The sequence below is a fragment of the Cervus canadensis genome, chromosome 18 (genome assembly GCF_019320065.1).
Source record: "Cervus canadensis isolate Bull #8, Minnesota chromosome 18, ASM1932006v1, whole genome shotgun sequence".
Taxonomy (NCBI): Eukaryota; Metazoa; Chordata; class Mammalia; order Artiodactyla; family Cervidae; genus Cervus; species Cervus canadensis.
In genome coordinates, this window is record NC_057403.1 from 56,898,684 (window position 1) to 56,920,275 (window position 21,592).

Below are 21,592 nucleotides of genomic sequence, written 5' to 3' on the forward strand. Positions count from 1 at the left end.
ACCGCTAGAGCTTTTGGCAGGGGGCGAGGGCACGGGGCGGGGGAAGGCCAACAGCACAGCGCAGGGCTGAGAGGGAAGGTGTGTGTGAGGCAGTGGCGCGTGTCCAGCTTCTATCTCTAGGCTGTACTTAGAGGTCACACTCTCCCCTCAGCCTGAACAGCCTCGCCCGCTGTCGCGGGGACAGCCACCATGCGGTACAGTCAGCCCTGTCTGAGGCTGGCACCGGGACGGCAGCGGGGTTTGTTTGGAGTATCTGTTCTTCATCAGAGGAGTGGCGCAGACAATCCCCCTTTCTGGCCTGGAGAGTGGGGAGGAGGAGGAAGGCATCCGTGGGACGGGCGCTTCCCCAGCGCAAACAGTGAGCCCAGCCTGTCAGCCCAGCTTCCCACCGGGGCTTCCGCCAACAGGTCCCGGGTCCTAATTCCCACATTCCTGCAGCCAAGTCCAGCGGCCACTCCAGGGCTGGGGACCAGCATGACGGGGAGGCAGTCTGCCCCCTCCTGCCTCCCAGAAGAGTGGTGGGCGGAGCGGCGGGTGGTCTGGGAATGGGGCAGGACAGACTACGGTGAGGAGCTGCCTCCAGAAGCTGAGGGGGGCCCTGGCCCTGGGCACTGGGACCGAGCAGCCAAGGAAGCACTCTGCAGATGGTGCTCCCCCAGCTCACCACCCAGAGCCCTGCTCACTGTTCAGATCACAGCTGCCCAGGCACTGCCTGCCCCCACCCCAGCCCCAGAAGGTGCCCGCCAGAAGCCCTGTTCACGCCAGCCACCCCTCTGGGAGGTGCTGCTGGCTCCAGGAAGAAAAGGACTTGGTCGTCCCCAGCTCCCAGCACAGTGTCTGGAGGGAAACCAAGAGCAAGGGAAGAACAAGGGTGGTGGGGGGTGGGGACACCCGGTTTCTCCTCCCAGGGCTGGCCCGTTGTGGTTAGCAGAGTAATGGTCCCCCAAAGACTCCCACACCCCAACCCCCAGAACCTGTGAGTATATGCTCTGACGTGGCACACGGGTCCCTGTGGGCGGGGTCACGACCCCCGAGGTGGGGAGATGACGCCGGATCATTCAGGCGGCCGCACGTCACCACGTGCTCCTTATCAGACGGAGGCAGGACGACCAGAGGCAGGGGTCAGGGTGATGCCAGCGCGAGCCAAGGGAAGTGGGCAGGCCGTGGAGACAGGAGGAGGGAGGGACCAGATTCTCCTCTGGAACACCCTCCTGACACCTTCACTTTAGCCTGGGGCACCCATGTTGGACTCCTGACCTCCAGAACTACAAGACATAGATGTAAGTGGGTTTAAGCCACAGATTTATGGGAATTTGTCGCAGTGGCCAAAGGAAACCAGGACACCCACGGAGGACACTCTTGGGGCCCCAGCCAGCGATGATCCGCAGCAGGCAGACAGCACTAACGTCCCCAGAGTCCTGGTCACCTCCTCCTCCTCAGGGCACCCGAAAGGTGAGGATTCCTGCCCCCCCTGAAGCCAAGCCGTGGCTGAGTGACAGCGTCCAGTGGAACACAAGGCGTGAAGTGACATGAGTCACTTCTGGGGCCAAAGGACAGTGCGGAGGGCCCTTCCTGCCCCGGAAGCCTGGTGCGGCAGTGACACGTCACCTGGCGGGGGAGGCCCCACGCCGCCCAGGTAGGGCAGAGTCCCCGCGGACGCTCCACGGACACGACTGGGCAGGAGGGAACCGCCTTCAGGCCCTGGGGTCGGGGACTCTTCACTGAGACACATGACCTCACACGTCCAACAGGCGCCTGCGGAGCCCCTACGTAGCAGCAGCTGTGCCCCTCTCCCGCGTCGCTGCAGCGGTCTGCTCAAGGGCTCCCGGCCACCTTGGGAAGCTTTGCCACCGGCCCTTGCAAAGTCGCCAGGGTCCCCTCGACAACTTCCCCCGGAGATGGGGGAAGTCTGCCTTAGTCATCAGATGACCGTGATGTGAAATCATTCCTTCCAGACAGCGCGGGGGGCGGGGGGGGGAAGGGTGAGACGGAGCCTCCCTAGCCTGCCACGCGTGTCCCACGTGTCTCTGGGGCCCACGCCCGGACACCGATGCGACGTGGCCCCGGGCGCGTTCCTCCCTGTCTCCCTGTTTCTCCACCAGGCCCTCGCCAGGCCCGTGGCTGGGACTCCAGGCAGTCAGTGGATGTTTTCCCAACTTGATTGTCCGCTCTATCACGTGCTAATTAGCCAGGCGTGACTAATCAGAAAACAGATCCAGGCTGAGAAAATGCTCCCATTTCCTTGCCTCTGGGTTGCCCGTGGTTACTGAGAACCCTCTGGGTTTATCTGAAGGAGCTGGGGTTGGGGAGGGGAGGGTGTGCAAAATGGGGGTGGGATGTTCTTTGTCTACGGCTGGGCCAACGTGGAGAACCCTGGAGGCAGTCTCCAGGGGACAGGGTGGCAACTTCACATCGCAGTGACAGTGTCGGGGTCACCAGTGGGCACAGTCAGGGTCTCCGGAGCCCCAGACCTCAGGCTCATAGTAACCTCTCACCCCGAGCAGAAGAGCTGCAGGAACACAAACAGCCCCACTGAGTTCCGGCCTCTCTGGGCACTGGAGGCCACGTGACTGGGCCACATGGAGTATACACAGCCCAGCCCGAGCTGCTGGGGTTCCAGAGCTGCAGGGTGGGCCTGAGAGACCCCATGTGGACAGTTTCCAGGGCGGGGAAGAGAGCTATAGTCCCTGCCTCCCCAAAGCTGGGGGCACAAGCCTCTTATCGGCCGCTCCCAGCCAGGTTTCCAGCCATGCACGCCCACCACCCGTGGTTTTCCTCATGTTGCTGGCTTTTATTCTCCCATCTCACAGACTGGAATGCTGAGCCCAGAAAGCATGCATGGCAGGCCTCAGGTCACATAGTAAGCAACTGGCATAGCTGGGTGTCAAGTCCAGGTCTTTCTCTGTCCACGTGCGGTGATGAGCGTAGAAGAGGTCATGTCACACACAAGTGTGCGATATGCATGCACACACACACTGATGACACATGTGCACGCACAGATTTAAACACACACAGGCACACAGAGGTGTGTACATGCGTGCAAGTGCACACAAACGCACACACATGGAGAGGTGCATACCGCGGTCCCCCAGGCACAGGCATGCCCAAGCACTTGTGTGCGTACACACGCGGCTCAACACACAGGAAGGCGGACACGTGGGCCCCTGAGCCCTGCTGGCCCGGCTGCCAGGTTTAGCAAACGCCAGGCCTTGCTGCCTCTGGCCCTCGGGCATTTCATCACTGATGGTGATTTCCAAAGACAGTAAATAAACAAGGAGGCCTCAGGCCTAGGTCTCAGGGCCACTTCCTCAACACGTCCTGGAAACACACACATACACACACCAAACATTACACACACACACACATTCACACCTGACAAAACCCAGCCCTGAGAGACCCCGACCTGGACAGTTTCCACGGGCCATGCAACAGACCGGAGCTGGAAGGGGAGGGAGGGAAGGATCCACCTGAGGTGCCCAGTGGCCCTCTGCCCTGCCCGCGACCTCATGAGTAACAGGCCGATGAAGAAAGAGCATCTGAAACGATGGCCCCACATCTGCAAGGCTGGCACTTTCCAGGGTCAAGTTCTGACTCTAGAATGTGAGACCGGCCCCGCCGGGTTAATCTTTGCCTAAGAACGGTGGCTCCCTCATCCCTCAAGCTGGTCCCCGGGCGCGACTGCAGGTCTGGGGGTCAGGGACCAGCTGGGGGGCCAAGCCTGCCTTCCCACCCTGCGCCTGCAGGTCCAAGGGCCTGCTTTACCAACTGAGCAAACAAGCGATCGCCCATCCAAAGCGCCTTCACCCACTGCCTACGACATGCCTGGCCTTGGCTGTACCCGTGCCATCCAGACCAGCCGTAACACAGCGTGAACAGCCAATTAACCCAGGCCCGAGTGGGCAAAGACCTGGGTTCCAACCCCAGCACGGACACTTGAGCTCTGATGCCAGCCGGTCCCTTGTCTATCAAACGGGCCGCTGGGAGAATACAGGGGATGATAAGCCCCCAGTAAATGTCGACTGCTTGATCGTCTCAAACTGGTCCCAGCAGCCCCGCGGCCTGACACCGCCGTCGCCAGGCTGCAGAGACGGGAGCTGGGCTCCGAGGGGCTGAGACTCGCTCGCGCGACAGCAGGAGCAGAGCTGTATGGGCCACCCGGCTCCATCCGCGTCCCTGCCCCCATGGCACCCTGGGCTGGGCACGGCCCGTCAGTCCACCCTCCTGCCCAGCGTCGCGGGCCAGCCCCTCCGCCGCTCCGTCTTCCCGCAGCTGCACAAGGTAGAGGCGACCCGTTTCCGCAACTATGTCCTCAGGGGCTGGACCCGGCCAGGGGCCCAGAGCGGACTCCTTCTTGCCTGCCTCCTCCCTCTCACGGCCTCTCAGCAGCTGCTCCAGCTTTTTGCCAAGAGTGCTCCTCTGAGCAAGATGCCCAGCCCAGGCATGCACACCGGACCCTCCTCTCACCGCCCCCTGCCTGGAGGGGTCTCTCTCCAGAGGTGACAGAGGGTCCCACAACACAGTCAGCTCAGCCTGGGGTCAGCCCACCTCCCCACCAGCCCGTCTGCACCCCCCGACACTGACGGCCATGAGAACACACAGGGCGCGCGACCAGCCGCATGGAACGAGCCCAGGCCTTGACGCGTGTCCCTCCCTCGTCCTGGCACACGGTTCCCCACACCCTCTCCACGGGACAGGGTTCACTGCAACAGCCCTGGCCTCCAGGGACCGGGCTGGGCTGGGCTGCCCTGCTCCGGCGCACCCACCTCTCAGCGCCCACCTCCCTGCTTCGTAACGGAATGCCTGTAGGTCTTCATCCAGCACCACGCGACCAGCCTGCCGACTCCAAGGGCAGAGCCTTTCTGGGCGCCCCCCTTTCACAGCCCAGCGTCTGCATTTCCAACAGAACGTCCCAGAGTGATGGAGACCGTCCGCGTGTGCCCCGTCCAATACGGGAGCCGGTGCCCACACACGGCTGAGGAGCGTGAGAAACACTGCCTGGCCACCTAAAGGACTGAATTTTCAATTTTGTTTAATTTTAATTAGATGTGAACAGCCACACGTGGCTCGCTGGCTGCTACAGTGGAAGTGCAGGCCCAGAAGAGTGCCTGGGGTGCGGTGAGTGCTCGGTACCTGCTCGTTCACCGAGTGAATGAATGAACAGCGTTCATCATCCTACTTCACCGACCCGCACTGTAACGGCCCCACGGCAGTCTTCTCCTGCCGAGGGCAATCTGAGCGCAGGACAAACTTCTCGCTCAGCACTACATCCCCATTGTATTAACACGTGCTTCCTGCGACCTCAGTAAGTATCCACGGGAGGAATGAACCGGGGCTCAGTCCCTCTCTCCCTTCCCCGTGACACAGAGGGAGAACCGTCCCGCTGGGCTGGTTTCGGAACGAGTCTCCACCCGGGTCCTCCGGCCCGCTGCCGTGCCCATCTCCACCGCACCCTGGTGGCACCTGCGAGCCTCGGCTGCCGGCAGGCAGCCTCCCTCCTCTGTGCCCTGCCCTCCCCACCAACGCCAGGCCTGGTGCCCCAGATTCAGAGGAAAGGGCCTGGGACCCCTCCCTCCCCTGGGGCCGCGGGTCCCTGCTCAGGCAGCACTGGTCCCCCCAGGAACTTTCAGGGAAAAAGCCCAACTCTGCAGAGTGAGGGTGAACGTGTGAGTCTGTTCGACAACAGATCCTTTATCTCCGAGTGTCGGCAGTGAGCGCCCTGACACTGCTACACTCCCCCGCTCCGCTGACCCACTTCCCTCCAGCATAGGCCACGGAGGACGCTCCCTGCCTTGACTAGGTGTGCTGGGGGTGGGGGTGGGGGGATGCTTGAAGCAAGTTCAGGAATTCTCTTAAGGGCACATAGGAATGCTGTGCTCCCGTGTTCCGCTGACACCCAGACTTCAACTGCAGGGGGAAATCCTGTGCAAAGGTCCTGGGGCACATGGGAAGGTGCTGCCCATAGCCAAGGAAGTTGGACGGGTGGACCTCAAAAACCATCGTCACAAGAAAAATGATGCCAAGGAAGGTTTAGTATCCAGAATAAAAGCAGATCGACTGAGTGGGAACTGGCCCTACTTCATGGTGACCTGGAGCAAGTCACTTCTCTCCACTGGGCCACGTGTTCTCAGCTGTAAATGGGGGTGGTCATGCCAGAACCCGCCCTCAGAGTGGTATGGGCTAAATATGACCACAGAGGTACAGGGCTTAGCGGGGGCCCAGAACAGAAGCAGCCCTCAATACACATGTATTACTATCGACGCTGATGAGTCCGCCAGCCTCTTTCAGCCACACGACACGAGTGCCTCACTAGAGAACCTGAGCTTCCGCTCCCTGGTTCTGACCAGCACTGAACGCGGGCCCCTGCCGGGCACCCCACTAGGTGCCGGGGACACGGAGACGGGTCAGACTCTGCAGCGGTTCTCAGGCAGCCGGAAGCTTGCTGGGGTGACAGATGCAATGAATCAAATAGAGTGGTGCACGTGACGAGCAGGTCTCATGAGGATAAGAGAGGCTGAGGAGTCCCACGGAGGAAGGACTCGATCCGGGCAGGCCTGGGAGGTTTCACACCCATGTGAGCTGGCCCCGGAAGGAGGAAAGAAAGGGGATCTCTGGCCGTGGGCCTGGCATCCTCAAAGGTCTCGGAGTGCACAAGACCATGAGCTCTTTGGGCAACGGCAAAAGGTTGCTTGTGGCTGGAGCAGAGGGTGCCTGGTAAGGAACTGGCAGGGGATGAAAATGAAAAGATTGAGTTTGGGCCAAATTTGGCCTCCTCTGCCAGGAAAAAAAGGAGCTGAACTTTGTCCTGTGAATGACAGAAGGGTTTTAAGCACCACTCATAAAGTTACTCAACCCTGGAGACTGGGAGCACACACACACACACAGTCCTGGCCCCGTGTGCACACACACACCCTACACACACACACACACCCTATGCGCACACACACATCCTATATACACACACACACACACACAGAGTCCTCCCCATGCACTGGACCCAGAGCAGAAATAGGAGCTCCCAGGCACCAAGGGCTTTCCTGGTGGCTCAGATGGTAAAAAAACCGCCTGCAAAAAAAAAAATTAAAAAAAAAAAACCGCCTGCAATGTGGGAGACTGGGATTCAATCCTTGGGTTGGGAAGATCCCCTGGAGAAGGAAATGGCAACCCACTCCAGTATTCTTGCCTCGGAAATCCCATGGACAGAGGAGACTGGTGGGCTACTGTCCACAGGGTCGCAGAGAGCCCGACATGACTGAGCGACTAAAACTTTCACTTTCACTTCAGGCACCAAGATACAGCCAAAAGGACGCGTTGTGAGAACCACGTAGAGAATTGGGAGGCCGGCTTCAAGCTGTTCGGAGGAGGAAATATTCATAAGCAAGAGGTTTCCTACATGCGCGCCCACCCACATGTGCACATGCACTTTCTGAAGACAAGGTAATTCAACGTGATGCCTTTGCAGGTCAGGGCGACCACATGCAGCAGCAGAGACTTTACAATAAAAAGTTTTTCCCTTGCACAAATTTCCAGCCTGATCCTCATTAAAAAACAAAGCTTCCTCCCTTCTCCATCACCCACATTTAAAAGGGGAGTGTGAGTGTGTCTGCAGGAACTCAGAGCTAGGGTACAGGACTGGAATGGTGGGGGGCCCCAGGCCGGATGGAATGATGTTGGGGGGGGAGCTTAACCACATGGACCTCACACTTGGTCACTCCTTTCCTCCCTCTCCTGAGCTGATGAGATGCTTTCCACGGAGAATGGTTACCCTGAGGGGGCTCAATCACAAGGAAGATTTCTTGTGGCAGGTGGGTGCAATGAAGATAATGCTCACGCTCCTTAAAACAGTGGCACTATCCTCGGTAGGACAGACCTTTGCCCCTTCAAGACGGCCCCTACCAGCAATGAGCTCAGTAAACCCTCTTCTTCAGAGAGAAAGTAGAAGTTGAAATGGAAGGGACCTCACAGAGCAGACTGGAGGGAGTCAATTTTTAAAAAATGAACTCAAACTCAATTATTTCCTCGGAAGGAGAGACTGCCTGAGCCAAATAAAGATTTACATTTGCCTCAGAGAATTAAGCCCCATCTCCGCTAGGCTCGACACAGGAGCCAGGCGCTGTTCCAAGGGGTGTGTGTGTGTGTGTGTGTGTGTGTGCCCGGTCACTAAGTTGTGTACAGCTCTTTGCGACCACATGGACTGTAGTCCGCCAGGCTCCTCTGTCCATGGGATTTCCAGGCAAGAGTACTGGAGTGGGCTGCCATTTCCTCCTCGAGGGGATCTTGGTGACGCAGGGATGGAACCGGAGCCTCCCGAGTCTCCCGCACGGGCAGGCGGGTTCTTCATCTCTGTGCCACCCAGGAAGCCCACATTCTGAGACGGCAGCTGGTTGCATCCTCGCCACCGCCCTCAGTGAGGAGGCTGAGCAGGGAAGTGACGTGTGCGAGGCCGCAGAGCCGAAGCCAGCGTGTGCACCCAGGACACCTGGCTCTCACCCCCGGCCCAGCCCTCCCATCCCGGCACCCCAGGCCCTCTCGCTCCGCTGGGACAAGGCCGGGCTGCACGCACACTTCGCAGGGCCTACGAGGACGCAGTGGCGTCCTGAGCGGCCCTGAACTGTGACGTGGGGCTGGCCGGCCAACGCGGTCTTAGCAACAGGCAGCAATCTATGGGGGTGGACGTGATTGTTTCCAAATGTTCTCCTGGGGCCAGCGGAGAGGACTCTCTGGCTGTCATGTGGCCCTGGCTGTGACCGGGGGTGGGGCGGGGGGTCATCATGCTCAGGGCAAAGACGGCCGCGAGGCCTGGTGCCAGGTGCCACGCTGTGCCATCTCGGGACCAGATGGCTTACAGATTCCCCGAACCCGGCCCAGCCTGCCTATCGGATGGGTACACTGAGGCCCAGAGAGGAGAAGCAACTTCTCCAAAGCCACACAGCAAGCACAAGGCAGAACCAGGAGAGACCCAGAGGTCCCGTGACGCCTCTGCCCGCCCCACCTCACAGATTCCCAGTCGTGGATGCTCTCTGGAAGGCACTTTGAATGTACCTTTCACTAGGCCTTGGACTGAAAATCCACAGCCCCTGCAAAGAGGCAGGACACAAGTGAGCCGATACATTTTCTGCTCCTTTGTAGTATAACGTTCCTCCTTTGTTCTACCATGCCAGGGATGGTGTCATGGACTTAATGTGTTTGTCCCCAAAACCCCTACACTGAAGCCCTAACCCCCAGTGTGGTGGTGGTGAGAAGCAGGACCTTCAGCAGGCCATCAGGTATAGACGAGTCACGAGGGTGGCCCCCCACGATGGGATCAGCATCCTCACACGACGAGAAAGAGACCAGAGCGCCCTCGCTCAGCCGTGTCAGGACCGGGCAGAAGGGCATGGGGCTGGAGGAAATGCCGTTTATGGAAGGGGACAGCAGAAAGGAACAGTGAGAAAGGGCTACAGCTAGCAGGACCAGTGGTCAGGTGATGAGCCCAAAACAACTAAAGGAGAGACTCACTTTGGGTTGGCTAAAGAGCTTCTTTGGGAGTTTTCCCAGAACGTCTTTTGGGGGAAAATCTGAACAAACTCTTTGCCAACGCAATAAAATGAAACAGACATTCTATTTCCACTGAAAGTATATGAAACAGGTATCTGTTCTCCATCTTTTGTGGCAGCAGCAGGGTCTTGCCCCTGAAGATGGCCCCCACTCCTGAAGTGCCCCCAGTTTTGTTTTGTTTTGTTTTTCACATAAACCCCAAACAATTTGCAATTGGCAATTTGCAGTTCCTGTTTCTTTTAAGACCTCCACAAGGCCATCTGGTTATTATGGCTTTTTCTCACTCTTTGATAGCCATCACAATAACTATTGTTTCACCGAGACTTTCTTAAGCATTCCCATTTGGCTTTCATAAAAACAAACACTCTCCTTTCATATTCACATCAAGTAAATTGGGTAATTATGGTAAAACCTATAGCCAGCATAATCAGGCCGGGGAACAAACACACCGGCTCCTGCAAACACACTACGTCATTTGCCAGGAGAAAAGCTTGGAGGCTTCCCGGAGCATTACCCTATCAGGGGTGCACCAGCCACAGAGGAGGGGTCGTCACCACTGCCAATCTGTTAAGCAAGGCTTCTGACATTTACACTCAGGAGTCCAGTTAGCACACAGTTCACGAGGCTCTACTGGACGAACACGGACACATCCCCACAGTCTTAGGAGGAGGAGAGGCAAACTGAAGATGTGCACATACAATCGGACTCCTCTTATGTTTATATACTCTCTACGGAACTACCTGTTTAGATGTAAACCTACAGAAAACACTGGGAGGATGGGATGTGGGAACAGGAATGGGACTGCTGGCAGGGGGAGGGGAACATTACTCTTTTCTGTAAGGTGTTGTCTTTCAAAAGGATTTACCTCTAAAAGACATGATTGGATTTTTTTTAAGCAACAAGATTTAACAGAAAACTACAGCGCATTAGACAAATAAGCCCAGAGCCTAATATGAAAGCAGGTTAGAAAAAAAATAAAATAACACTCAAAATAAGAAACATTCAACTGGCTTCAAAGAAACAGCTGTCTGCCTCGTCGGGGTGAGAAAGTGAATGGGGTGGTCAGCGACATTCCCCGGCCAGAGGTCCTCAACGGGCAGGACTAGTAACAGTCGGCGGATTCATCAAACCAGAGGGTTCGGACCAGACACAAGGTCACTGGTGGCGCTCGGCGACCAACACGACCCTTGATTTGTTCCTCCGTTTAGCTGGATATGCTGTACGTCTGACAAGTCCACCGAGAAGCGGCGCTCAAAGGGAGCTTTCAAGGCGGCAGAGATTTTTCTGTGAGTTAGACAACCACTGTCAGCCTCCTTCACTGCAAACGTGTTTCCATCCTTCACCCCCAGTGATCTGTGTGGGCCCCTCGTTCACGTGAGGCACCGCATTCGGAGCTGCGGGCCGGCCGTGAACCTGGAGCTTGTATCTCGGCACAGAGGGACCCAAAACTATGGACAAACTATTCCAGGAGAACGGTGTTCGCAGTATAAAGCCCATGAGGATAACGACCTAGCCTATACCCGGGGGTTGGGGGAGGGCATCCTGAAGGGCCCCTGGGGAGGGGCCCCTGAAGCTGAGAACTGGAGGGGAAAGGGGTGGGAACACTCAACTGGCTTCAGAGAAGGAGCTGTCCGCCTTTCAGTGGGGGTGAGAAGGTGAAAGGCGTGGTCAGCGGCATTCACGGGCCAGAGACTGGTGAGAACCGGGGGGTGGGGGGAGTGAAGGTGGGGGAGAGACTCAGTCTTTGCAGAGAGGTCAGAGTGCACCCGGGCGGTCAGCAGGCTGGCCTGGCTGAGCAGAGGACCCCTTGGCTGCGGCCGGGGAAGTGAACTCCACAGCCTGTGAACAGTGGGAAGAGATGGGTCTGAATGGCAGCATGCGGAGCCGTGACGCTCAGGTCAGGAACTATGCAGGTTTTCCCGAAACGCACTGGGGGACCCTGAGCAGGGTTCCTGAGTGGGAGGGTGGCATTTCACCACGCATGTGCCGTCCTTGTCCAGCCGAGCACTGATTTTGCAGCCTGCGCTGCCAGCACGGCCCTCTTTTTCTTCCGTCACTTTCTTCCATCACCCTGGGCCTTGCCACGGTGCGTGTTGGGCCCCCGAGGACAGCGGGGCCCTTTGCAGCTGACCCCGCCTGTCGTGGTCAAGGATGCCTGGTTTAAGCCCGCTCACGGGGCTGCAGAAATCCTCAGACCACCAGGCTTAAGGAAACATTCCCACAGTTTTTCTCGGTGCAGCAGAGACGCCTGCTCAGAAGGTCCCTGCTGCAAAGCAAGAGTTTCTTCCTCGCAGGCAGCTACACCCAACTGTTCTGCTGCAGGGGTCCTGCGTCACGACGGGGATCTCCCCAGCTAATAGGATGTTCGAGTGAACCGGAGAAATCTGGGCCGCCTGAATTCAGGGCAATCGCGTCCCATCTGTGTGTGCTCTTCCTCTGCTCTATCTAATCAAATTTCCTGTGTGCATGAATATAAATACTGTTGTTCTGACCCGTGATGATCTGGTAAACAGACTGACTGTATCGACTTTGATAGATTACGGTTTCCAAAAACAGAGGGACACTATTACTTTTATTTTAATTGAAAATGGACACAATTTCCAGTGGATATGGATAAAACTAATGATCTTAGAAGAAGTCAACTTGCCGTGGGGGGGCGGGGGGAAACCAGACGACTTGTATCATCATCCGAGATCATGACCGTCTTAGTTGGAAATGGCACAACTGTTTGCCTTTTCTCTGTTTCCTCGGAACGAGGCTAGCCCAGCACATTCTTCTGGGTACGCTGAGCTTCAGCGGGACTTGGCTCAAATTGGCAGGGGATAGGTCACCACCCCAAAATTACCGAAACCGAAAGAAATCCACAGGATCAAGACCAGACCAAGAAAATCTTATAAAACGGTAATCAAATCAACTTCCTTCCAAAACCAGGCTCTTCTTAAATTGCAGTTATCAACTTACTCCGTTTATGAAGTAAGAACATGGAGACACATGCTAGCCTCCAGCAAATCCTCTGAAAAAAACTCCAGCCAACCCACTGCACATTTGCTAATGATGATGAAACTGGTTTTGACCGTTTCTACTTGGTCCCGACAACCCCCCACAGGCAGACAGGGAATATTCTCTCAGTGTTCACGGCGCTCAGGCTCCTGGAAGCAGGAAAGCCCATCGCTGACTCCCTGCGTGTCTTTACTCCACGAGTTCCAGGGGCAGGTCAGAGTGTGGGGGTCAGGGAGGAAATTCTGAGAACCAGACCACCCCGACCCCACACCTGCTCCTTGCGGACACCTGATGTAGGGGAAGTCACCTCACCCACCGAGCCTCAGTTTTCCCATCTGAAAATGGGCACAATGACAGTTCCCGCCTCCTAGGGTGGATACAGGGAGGCAGGAAAACGTGTCACATGCTTATTCAGTCCTGGGTCCGGCACAGGGCAACCCCTGACAAAGGTCAAGTATTACCGTTCCTCACGTTCTAATGCTTATTTCCTAATTGACTAAAACAGTTTGTAGTACTGTGTTTATTAAACCAGATCACAGCTGTAACACTCATGTTTCCTGTGATATTTTCATGGTAGTGTCTAGGCTGAATTAACTTCAGTAAAACAGCAGTAACAGCTTTAAAAGAATGCTGTTTGTTGATCAGTCGCTAAGTTGCCTCTGACGCTTTGTGAAACCGTGGATGGCAGCCCGCCAGGCTCCTCTGTCCATGGGATTTCCCAGGCAAGAATACTGGAATATTTAATTTAAGAATACTTTCAAATTAAGTGAATGAGATAAATACTAATGTTGGACGGTTACAGATGAAGCAGGTTCAACAGGAAATTAAGACAGTATCGTTACAAAGCAACCACTCTGAATAAATTAACCATCTTTTAAAAGTTATTACTGCTCGATCCAGAACACCTGGTCTCTTGCCCGTGACGCACGCAACTCCCACACTCGTCCTGCGCTCCTCTGGGAATCCTCCTCCCTCTTCTCATAGACCTCTGCCCTGTGCTCCCTCCGCATAGCTCTCACCACCCCGGGGTCTCGCTGTCACCAAGAACACAGGTTGCTTCCGTAATCGAGGAGCTGTTTCTGGAACACCTGTGTCCGCCACCGCTGAACGTTCACGGAACTCCTGATCTGGCCGTATCTAGCCAGCTTTATTTCTTGGGGCCCCCCCAACACCCCGGGCCAGCTGGCATTCCCGCATGCCCCCTGAAAGGCAGGCCAGTGGAGCCCGAGTCTGCGGGCCAGCTCTGTCCCCGAGGGCTCTGGTAAGCTGCTCGCATAAATCACACAAACATCACGTATGCGAAAGTCGCCAGACGAGACAGTCCATGCTGGATGCACCAGGGTAAAGCTCCAGGACAGGCAAGACTAGTGAGTGCTAATGAAGGTCAGGAGAGCAGTTACCTTGGGGTTGCGGACACAGGCTAGCCTGTTTCTTGATTTGAGGGCTGGTTACAGAGCTGTTTAGTTGGCAAAAATTCACTGAACTGTACAGTATATGTGCACATTTCTGAATGTATATTTCAATAACATTTGCCCCCCAGAAAGAAAAGCAATGGATGACAATCTGTGCCTCAGTTTCACCATCTGTAAAATGGGCGGGACTAGGGAGGGAACCAGACCTACTGGAGAGGCCTCTGCCGGTGCAGCTCCTCCTTCGCCTTCCTGTCCTAAATGCTACCTACCTCACCTGGAGGTCGTGAACTAGGTGCCCATCCTGAAGTCAGTTCTAGAGCTTTATTTAAGACGAATGATGAAGTTTTGGAGACTGGAAGCAGAGCAATGTAAACATACTTAGCACCATGAAACTACACACTTTAAGACAGTTAAGATGACAAATTTTACACTGCATTTTACCACAATCAGGGAGGGGCTAGGATGAACTATAAGGGAATACCCTAATTCTGAAGATCCATTTTTTTTTTTTGAAGATCCATCTTTAATACCCCAGAGGTAAAGACTGGAGGGAAAGGCACCAGGTTGTACCCTAGGGATTCTATGTTTCAAAGCTCTTGCCTTAGGCATGGGAAAACGAATTAACAGCTGTAGCTGTTAAAAGAAAAAACAGGGTACAAATTTTTATGTCTTTGGAAAAGTACATTAAAATAGGCACGGATTTAGACAAAGAGCAGGAAATAAGAGTCACAGACAAACAGCATTTACTGTTCTGGGGAGCAGAAATCCTGATGATTTTCTACTTTTCGACACTCCGAATATTTTACGTTCATATTTCTTGATTATAAAACTACATGAAAATAACCAACCCTTTGTGCCTCAGGGTCTAGTTCCTCCCCTTCGTAAAATGTCTTTTTCAGCCCGGTTCTTTTTTTGTTTTTTAATCTCTATGGATTCCTGCATCTCTAAGAGACATCACTGCCACTCTTCTCCACGTGGAAATGGGTTTCAGCCTTTTTCCTGCTGAGCGGAAATCCAGGCTCAGAATCCTTCTCAAGACAGTGTCCAGGGCAATGCCACCCAGACAGACACGCCCGGCATCTCTAATCACACTCGCCCCCCCTTCTCTTCCCCGACCGTTTCCTGGAGACTGTCCTCACCCCCTGGCGTGAGTGCAGGATGGGGCGCTGACACCTACCCTTGTCCCCACGTCTCGGTTCTCAGCAGAGGTGACGGGAGACTCAACAGCCACACCTGTGTGGGCGGCCTCTCCGCTGACGCCACCGCTCTGACTCTCAGCTCTGTTCCAAAGCCAGACCAGGGACCTCTTTTCAAACCAAGGAACTGCCCAGCACAGGTTCCTCCAGAGCCTGACGCAAGGGGCTTCCGCCGATGGTTAATACTGACATCAGCCCCCATTCCAGAGTCCAGGCATTCCGAGGGGACGCACCTCTGCCCACGGGCAAGACGGCGACTTCGGCAACAAGGATGGGGAGCGCTTCCAAGTGCCTCTGGCTGCCACCCTGCAAAGGGGCTCGAGGAAGCAGCCATCTCACGGGCGGGCCTCTCCTGAGTGCAGTGTGAAGGCAACCAGCATCCACCTGAGCACAAACGTCTGACACTGCCCTGTGGCCCCTGGGGGTGGGAGGGGTGCTCTGCGTCCCAGCCCACAAGCTCAGCCTGCACAGGGACCCTGTGGGCCCAGAAGGGCCCGGGACGCTGCAGACACACGGCCCCTCGTCACGCAGGCTCTCTGCGCCCCTGGGGGGCACGGCTCTGGGGGAGACACGGATGGACCTGGAGTGCCCGCAGCTCACAGGAATGTTCGAGAGCGTGACTTCTCATCACCCTAAGGGCCTGTCAGCCCCTTCAGAGTGTGGGGCCGCCTCAATAACGTACTGGCTCGAGGAAAGCGAGGTGGACGTCAGGGTCAAACGCTGGCCACTGGGAGTGTCCTTTAGAGTCAAGGACACGCGACTACAGTGCATTTGCCGCGGATTCTGCCCAGAGGTGAGAGGTGTGAGAAGTCCCTTACTTCTTAAAGAAGTAAGAATGTACCTTACAGAAAGTCAATTACACTGATGGGAATAAAAATAACTGTACTATTATTAATAGATTAAGGGCTTTTGTGTGCCAGGCATGGTACTATGAAATGCACATCTGCTCTCATTCTTGTTAGTAACTTTACATGGCAGATACTTATGGCTACTTCCGCTTACGGGAGACAGGACTAACTAAGGCTTCCGGGGGAAAAAAGAATCTCAGTGCTATACTGTGAGTAAGAGTGACGATAATTTAAGAAGCACAAGAAGGCATCATGAGACAAGGCCGACGAGGAGGTTAAATACACTGGAAATAACACGCATGTGAGATTTGGAGCGCCCAATCAGCTGGGAGATTTTGGGAAAGTTACTTGACCTGTCCATGCCTTGGTTCCTTCATCTTTAAAAAATGAAGGTGTTTAACTCTACACCACTATGAATCTACAATAAACAAAACAGCACAGCGTTGGAGCAAGGACAGTAAATCAGCAGGAACTAACAGAAAGCCTGAAAGAGGAGAGACTCGAGCACATATTTGAAATTTTTAGTATATGATATAGTGATATTTTAAAGCAGTGGAAAAGGGAACATTATTCAGTGAATAATACTAGACAGTCAGTGAACTATTTGGAACATCAGTATGCCCTGCCTCACACCAAAAGTTAATTCTAGATTAATTTTACAGTTATATGTTACCAAAAAATGGGGAACGTCTGCTCAATCTTGAAATCCGGAAGAACTCTGATAAACCACTAAGACAAGTCATTAACAAGCCATGAATAAAGGCACTGAGATCCAACCACCAAAAACTGTGAAACATCTACATATCAATAAATACCTCATATGAAATTAAGAAGCCAGAGGAAAAGTAGAAAAAGCTAACAACTATTACATATTTGATTTGAAAAAAGATTAGTGATTTTTTTATATTAAAAATGAAAACCCTTATAAACAGCCTTTCTTATTAAAAAAAAGAGGCATATTCTCCAATTACAAATAAAATATATAAGAATCTAAACAATGCACAAAAGAAAGGCAGATAGCTGATGAACTCATGGAGTGAGGGGAGAGAATGAGGTTCAAGGTGGCCAATCTTCACGAAGGCACCGTGTGAGGTTCACGCTCCTTCAAAGAGTTCAGAGTTCACTATAATCAGGCATGTGTGGCCTGGCCTGTGTGGTCAAAAGGGTGCATTCCTGAAAGTCCTGGCCACGAGACACAGCTGACCGCAGGCTGCCCAGGACGTGCCCAGGTGCAGGAACCCTGAGACAGGAGCCCCAGTCCCGGTCTGGTGGGGACATGCAGGCCCACGAAAGGGGGGCATCAGAGCTGTGAAAAGAACTTCCACGGGGCCCCTCTTCTCTGCCTGGAATCAGACGGGCAGGGCGGGGGGTAGGAAAATGCTAGTCTCCAGGATGTTCCCCTCCCTCTGGCTCCTAGAGGACGCCCGAGATGCTCACGGTCGATGGGCAAGGGGAGAACGAAGGGGGTCTCCCTGCCTCCAGACCAGTGCTCCTTGCTGTCCTGCTCGCACGCAGCCCCTGCTCAGCCTCTACGGAGACGTCAGCTGCAGCCCCTCGATTTTAAAGGTAAAGCACGGAATACTTAATACATAAATACTGTCACTCAGCGAGTGTCTATAGTTTCAGGAACGCCAACCAACTTAGTAGGCTGACTTCACTCCAATGAGTAAAGTGAGGATCTGCAAAGTCAAACGGATTCATTCATTCACTTAAAAGGTATTTATCCGGCATCGACAGGCACAGAGCCCTGTTCTAAATGCTGGGAATAGAGCAGTTGGGAGAGAGGGGAAGGAGAGGAGATAAAATTCTAGCAGGAAGAGAAAATAAACAAAATAACAAAGGCACAGCCTGTTAGATTATGGTAAGCGCTAAGGAGAGAGAATAAGGTAGAGAATGAGAAATAAAACACTGCGGTGGTGGGGTGGGCTGTCAACATTTCAGATTGGTAGCCAAGGAAACTTGACTGGGCGACTTCAGAGTAAAGATCAAAAGGAAGTGAGGCAGTGGGCAGTGTGGCTACTTAGGCAGACACAGACCAAGGGCCCAGCCGGGGTAGAGGCCTCCAGGGTCATCGCCGGGCGTGTCCCAGGAGGCAGCCCGGGTCGGTCCCAGGGTGAGCGACGAGGTGAGCTCACAGGCCACGCTGCCTCTGCTGGCCGCCCGGGAGGCCGCGTGGCGAGCCCAAGGTCACATGATGAATCATTGAGATACCAGCCAGACGCCGATGGCACTCCGAGAAGGGGGTCACCCCGCCTCCACCCTCCTTCAGGGGCTGGTGGCCAGAAGCCATGGGCCCTGTCGATTCCCCCACCCCAGCCCACCCCGTGGCGTGGGGTCCCAGAGCATCGCCTGGCCCCGGGGACGCTTCTTCTGACTCAGTCACTGGACACGCCCAGGGGCCTCCTTGCACCTGCAGGGCTGAGCAGGACACACAGCCCTGGTCACTGGGGAAGTGCAGGGCTACTTGTGGGATTTTTTTTTTTCCAAACGAGTTGACGACGGTCAGCGTTCTTGAAAACCATCACGTGTCTGCAGTGGCCTCTTGCGGGAGCATGCACACGCATGCATTCACAACACGCTTCTCCCCAGCGCACATCTCAGCGCGAACACCCTGTGTTTGCCTTCTCTGCCATCTAATTATGAAGTTGCCCGCAGTTAACAGGAAGACAGGCGGGGCAGGGCAGACTCTTGAGTCTGGAGACTGCAGTTTAGGAGCCAGCTCGCACATGTGAAGTGCGTGACCTTGGATCCGAACTTCCTTCGCTGTCCTGGCCTCAGTTTCCTCATCTGTGAAGTGGACCTCGCCAGGTTACTGTGAGGACCACAGACACGGTAAGGAAAGCACCCGCCGCTGTGCCTGACAGCGTCGGAGAGCCAGGAAATGGAAGCCATCAAATCACAGTATGGTTCTGGAACCACTTGCAGTGCAACCGTTTCCTTGTAGAGGACAAACCAGATCCACGTAAGCAAATTTATGAGCCATTTCTAAATACAAACGGCAACAGAGGTGAGATAATCAACAACTAGCCCCAACCAGTAATTTTCAACAGAAATGAATGTTTCTTCGTCAATAATCTGTTGGCTTTTTTTTTTCTTTCCTGGCTGTGGCACAGTTTGAATCAGCTGGTCTGGGAAAAGCCACAGCGTGGTTTGACCTCTTTAAATCAGCTAGCCTGTGAGGAGAGGGAGCGATTCTTGAACCCAGTGAACTCAGTTCTCCAAGCAAAGGTCGGACAGCGAACCTGTGCTTGACTGTATCTGCAAAGGCCCTGCCTCCAAATAAGGTTATGCTCCCAGGTGCCGGAGGCGAAGACTTGAACAGACCTGCTTCGGGGACACAGTTCAACCGACAGCGGTGACGACGGTATTGGCGTAAGCTGACCTCAGCCAGCGGTGAACATCCGAAGTTCAGCAGTGGAAGGGGTGCGGGCCGTCAGCGGGTAAAGGTGCTGGGTGTCAGGTTTGGCTTTCTCCATTATTAACCCTGAGGTGTCGGGATAAAACATTTACTGCAGGGGGCGCACCACTAAACAAGGTAATGGATGTAAAGGGCGGGGGGTGCACCGCTGAACAAGGTGACGATGTGAAGGGCGGGGGGTGCACCCCTGAACAAGGTGACGGATGGGAAGGTGGCTGGCATGCGGCCCACCTAGAGCTGCCGCCCTCGGTGGTGATGGGAAGAGGCTCCCGGCTCCGTCGCTGGTGACGCTGACATCCTGCCAGGGACACAGACGTCTGGGGGTAGCAGCCACACAGGCACGGCTCGGGGAGAGCCGTGGGAGGGGGGCGGGGCGGGAGAGGATCTGCTCTGCTTCCCGGGGAGGGAGGCTTTTGTGAGCGGGAGACGCAAGAGGACGGACTGTCAGGGTGTCAGCAGCAGAGGGTGCGGCTGGGGGAGTCGCTGAGTCAGACGGGCTGCACCCGTCCCACAAGAGAGGATACTCCCACCCAGAGAGATCTGTTTGACTTCAGGAAAGTACAGGTTACAGTGATACTCACTAAACACCGCACCTCCCGCTCAGCAGACGGGAGGATGAGTAACAGGACGCCCAGCAAGGCCCCCATGGGGTTTGCCACTGTCCCTGCGATGTTCGCCCTGGAGCAGGGCCCTGCTCACCTTGCATTTGCCTGGGACGATGTGTTATCAGAATCCCCCTAGAAACAGGCTCGAAAGGCAGAATGTATCAGGAGCAGTGAGTCTTCCTTGATCCTAAAGGAGGTGAATCTCCCCCTGGACTTGAGTGGAACCACAATCTACCAACCAAGAACACAGGATGGAAGAGGGACTCACTCTCTAAGAACATTTCCAGGTAATGGTGATGACCTCACCCTCCGCCAGGGTTAGGCCAAAAAGTCCTGCCCCCCACCCTTAACCCAGACCTTTGTACAAAGGTTTTCAGACGAGCCCGCACTTCACCAGCGCATCAGGTTCCTAAGGCTGCTGCAACGCATGAGTATAACTCCGTGTGCTAAAACACCACAAACGTGTCCTCTGACAGGTCTGGAGGTCAGAAGTCCCAAACAGGTCTCACTGGGCCAAAACCCACAGTGTCAGCAGGGCTGCGGTCCTTCTAGAGGCCTGAGCGGAGAGACTGCCTCCTGGTCCTCCCAGCCTCTCAAGGTGCCCAGTCCCTGGTCCTGGGGCCCCACCATCCGTCATCAAGGCTGGCAACAGCACCCCCTCACCTGTGCTCTGCCCTCACGGCCTCCTCCTCTGACCTGTCTCTCCTGCCTGCCCTTCTCCTAAGGGACCCCTGTGGCTGCAGGGAGCCCATCTGGGTAACCTGGGATGATTTCCCATCGCAAGATCCTTGACTCGATCACATCTCAGCAGCCCTCCTGCCATGGCAGGTCACCCAGTTGCAGTTCTGGGGGATGAGGCTGCGGACATCCTTGGGGTGGGGGCAGCGGTCTGTCCTACCACCCCTTGGTAAAACTTCCCCAGCACCCCTTTGGGACCGTGAGGTCCCGACTAATCTGCCTGTGACCCTGTCAGCTCTGTCCCCCACCTGACCTCACAAGGGGTGACCTGAGGTCCACTCCGGGCCCCAGGCTCTGTCCCTCCACCAGGGAAGCCAGATGCCCACTCTCTCCATCACCCTCCCTCCCCGGGCCCATCTCAAGACACTGTGAAGATGAAGCTTCAACCCCGTGACCTCCAGGGAGCTCCTCCTGGTGCTGCTTACCTGGCCTCCACACCCTGTTTCTTCCCGCTTTCTGACCCCACTGTACATGTCACACCCCTCCAACAGGAGTGTACCCCCCGCCCCGTGCTACTGGGGGGACCTCGGCCCATTCATCCAGGTCGAGCCCGAGGCCTGTCTTACAGAGGATATCCAGTCAGTGCTGGGCGGAGGCATGGATGGGTAGATGGGATGGATGGACAGGCAGACAGATGCAAGGACAGAGGGAGGGAGGGAGGGAGACTGTGGCCGCGCCTGGCACAAAAGTACACACTCAATAAACATTTGTTGAGAGAAAGCCAGGAGGGAGGGAGAAAGAGAGGAAACGACATGAAGTGGGGGCACCACTGATGTTGGGAGAACTCAGCTACGCGGCAGCCAACGTAAGGAAGAAACTCAAGACGCGGGCATCTCGGTGC

The 21,592-nt window shown here is 55.3% G+C and overlaps 1 protein-coding gene and 1 long non-coding RNA gene across 2 annotated transcripts in view; both read right to left on the reverse strand.

The window, feature by feature from the left end:
- Positions 1–21,592, reverse strand: part of LOC122421712 (c-Maf inducing protein) — a 204,790-nt gene that overhangs the window by 117,088 nt on the left and 66,110 nt on the right. The window lies entirely within an intron of this gene.
- On the reverse strand, positions 7,232–21,388 carry LOC122421714. Its single transcript, XR_006263570.1, has 3 exons — positions 21,376–21,388; positions 11,709–11,712; positions 7,232–9,013 (listed from the first exon to the last, which is right to left on the reverse strand). It is a non-coding gene; the product is annotated as an uncharacterized LOC122421714 (long non-coding RNA).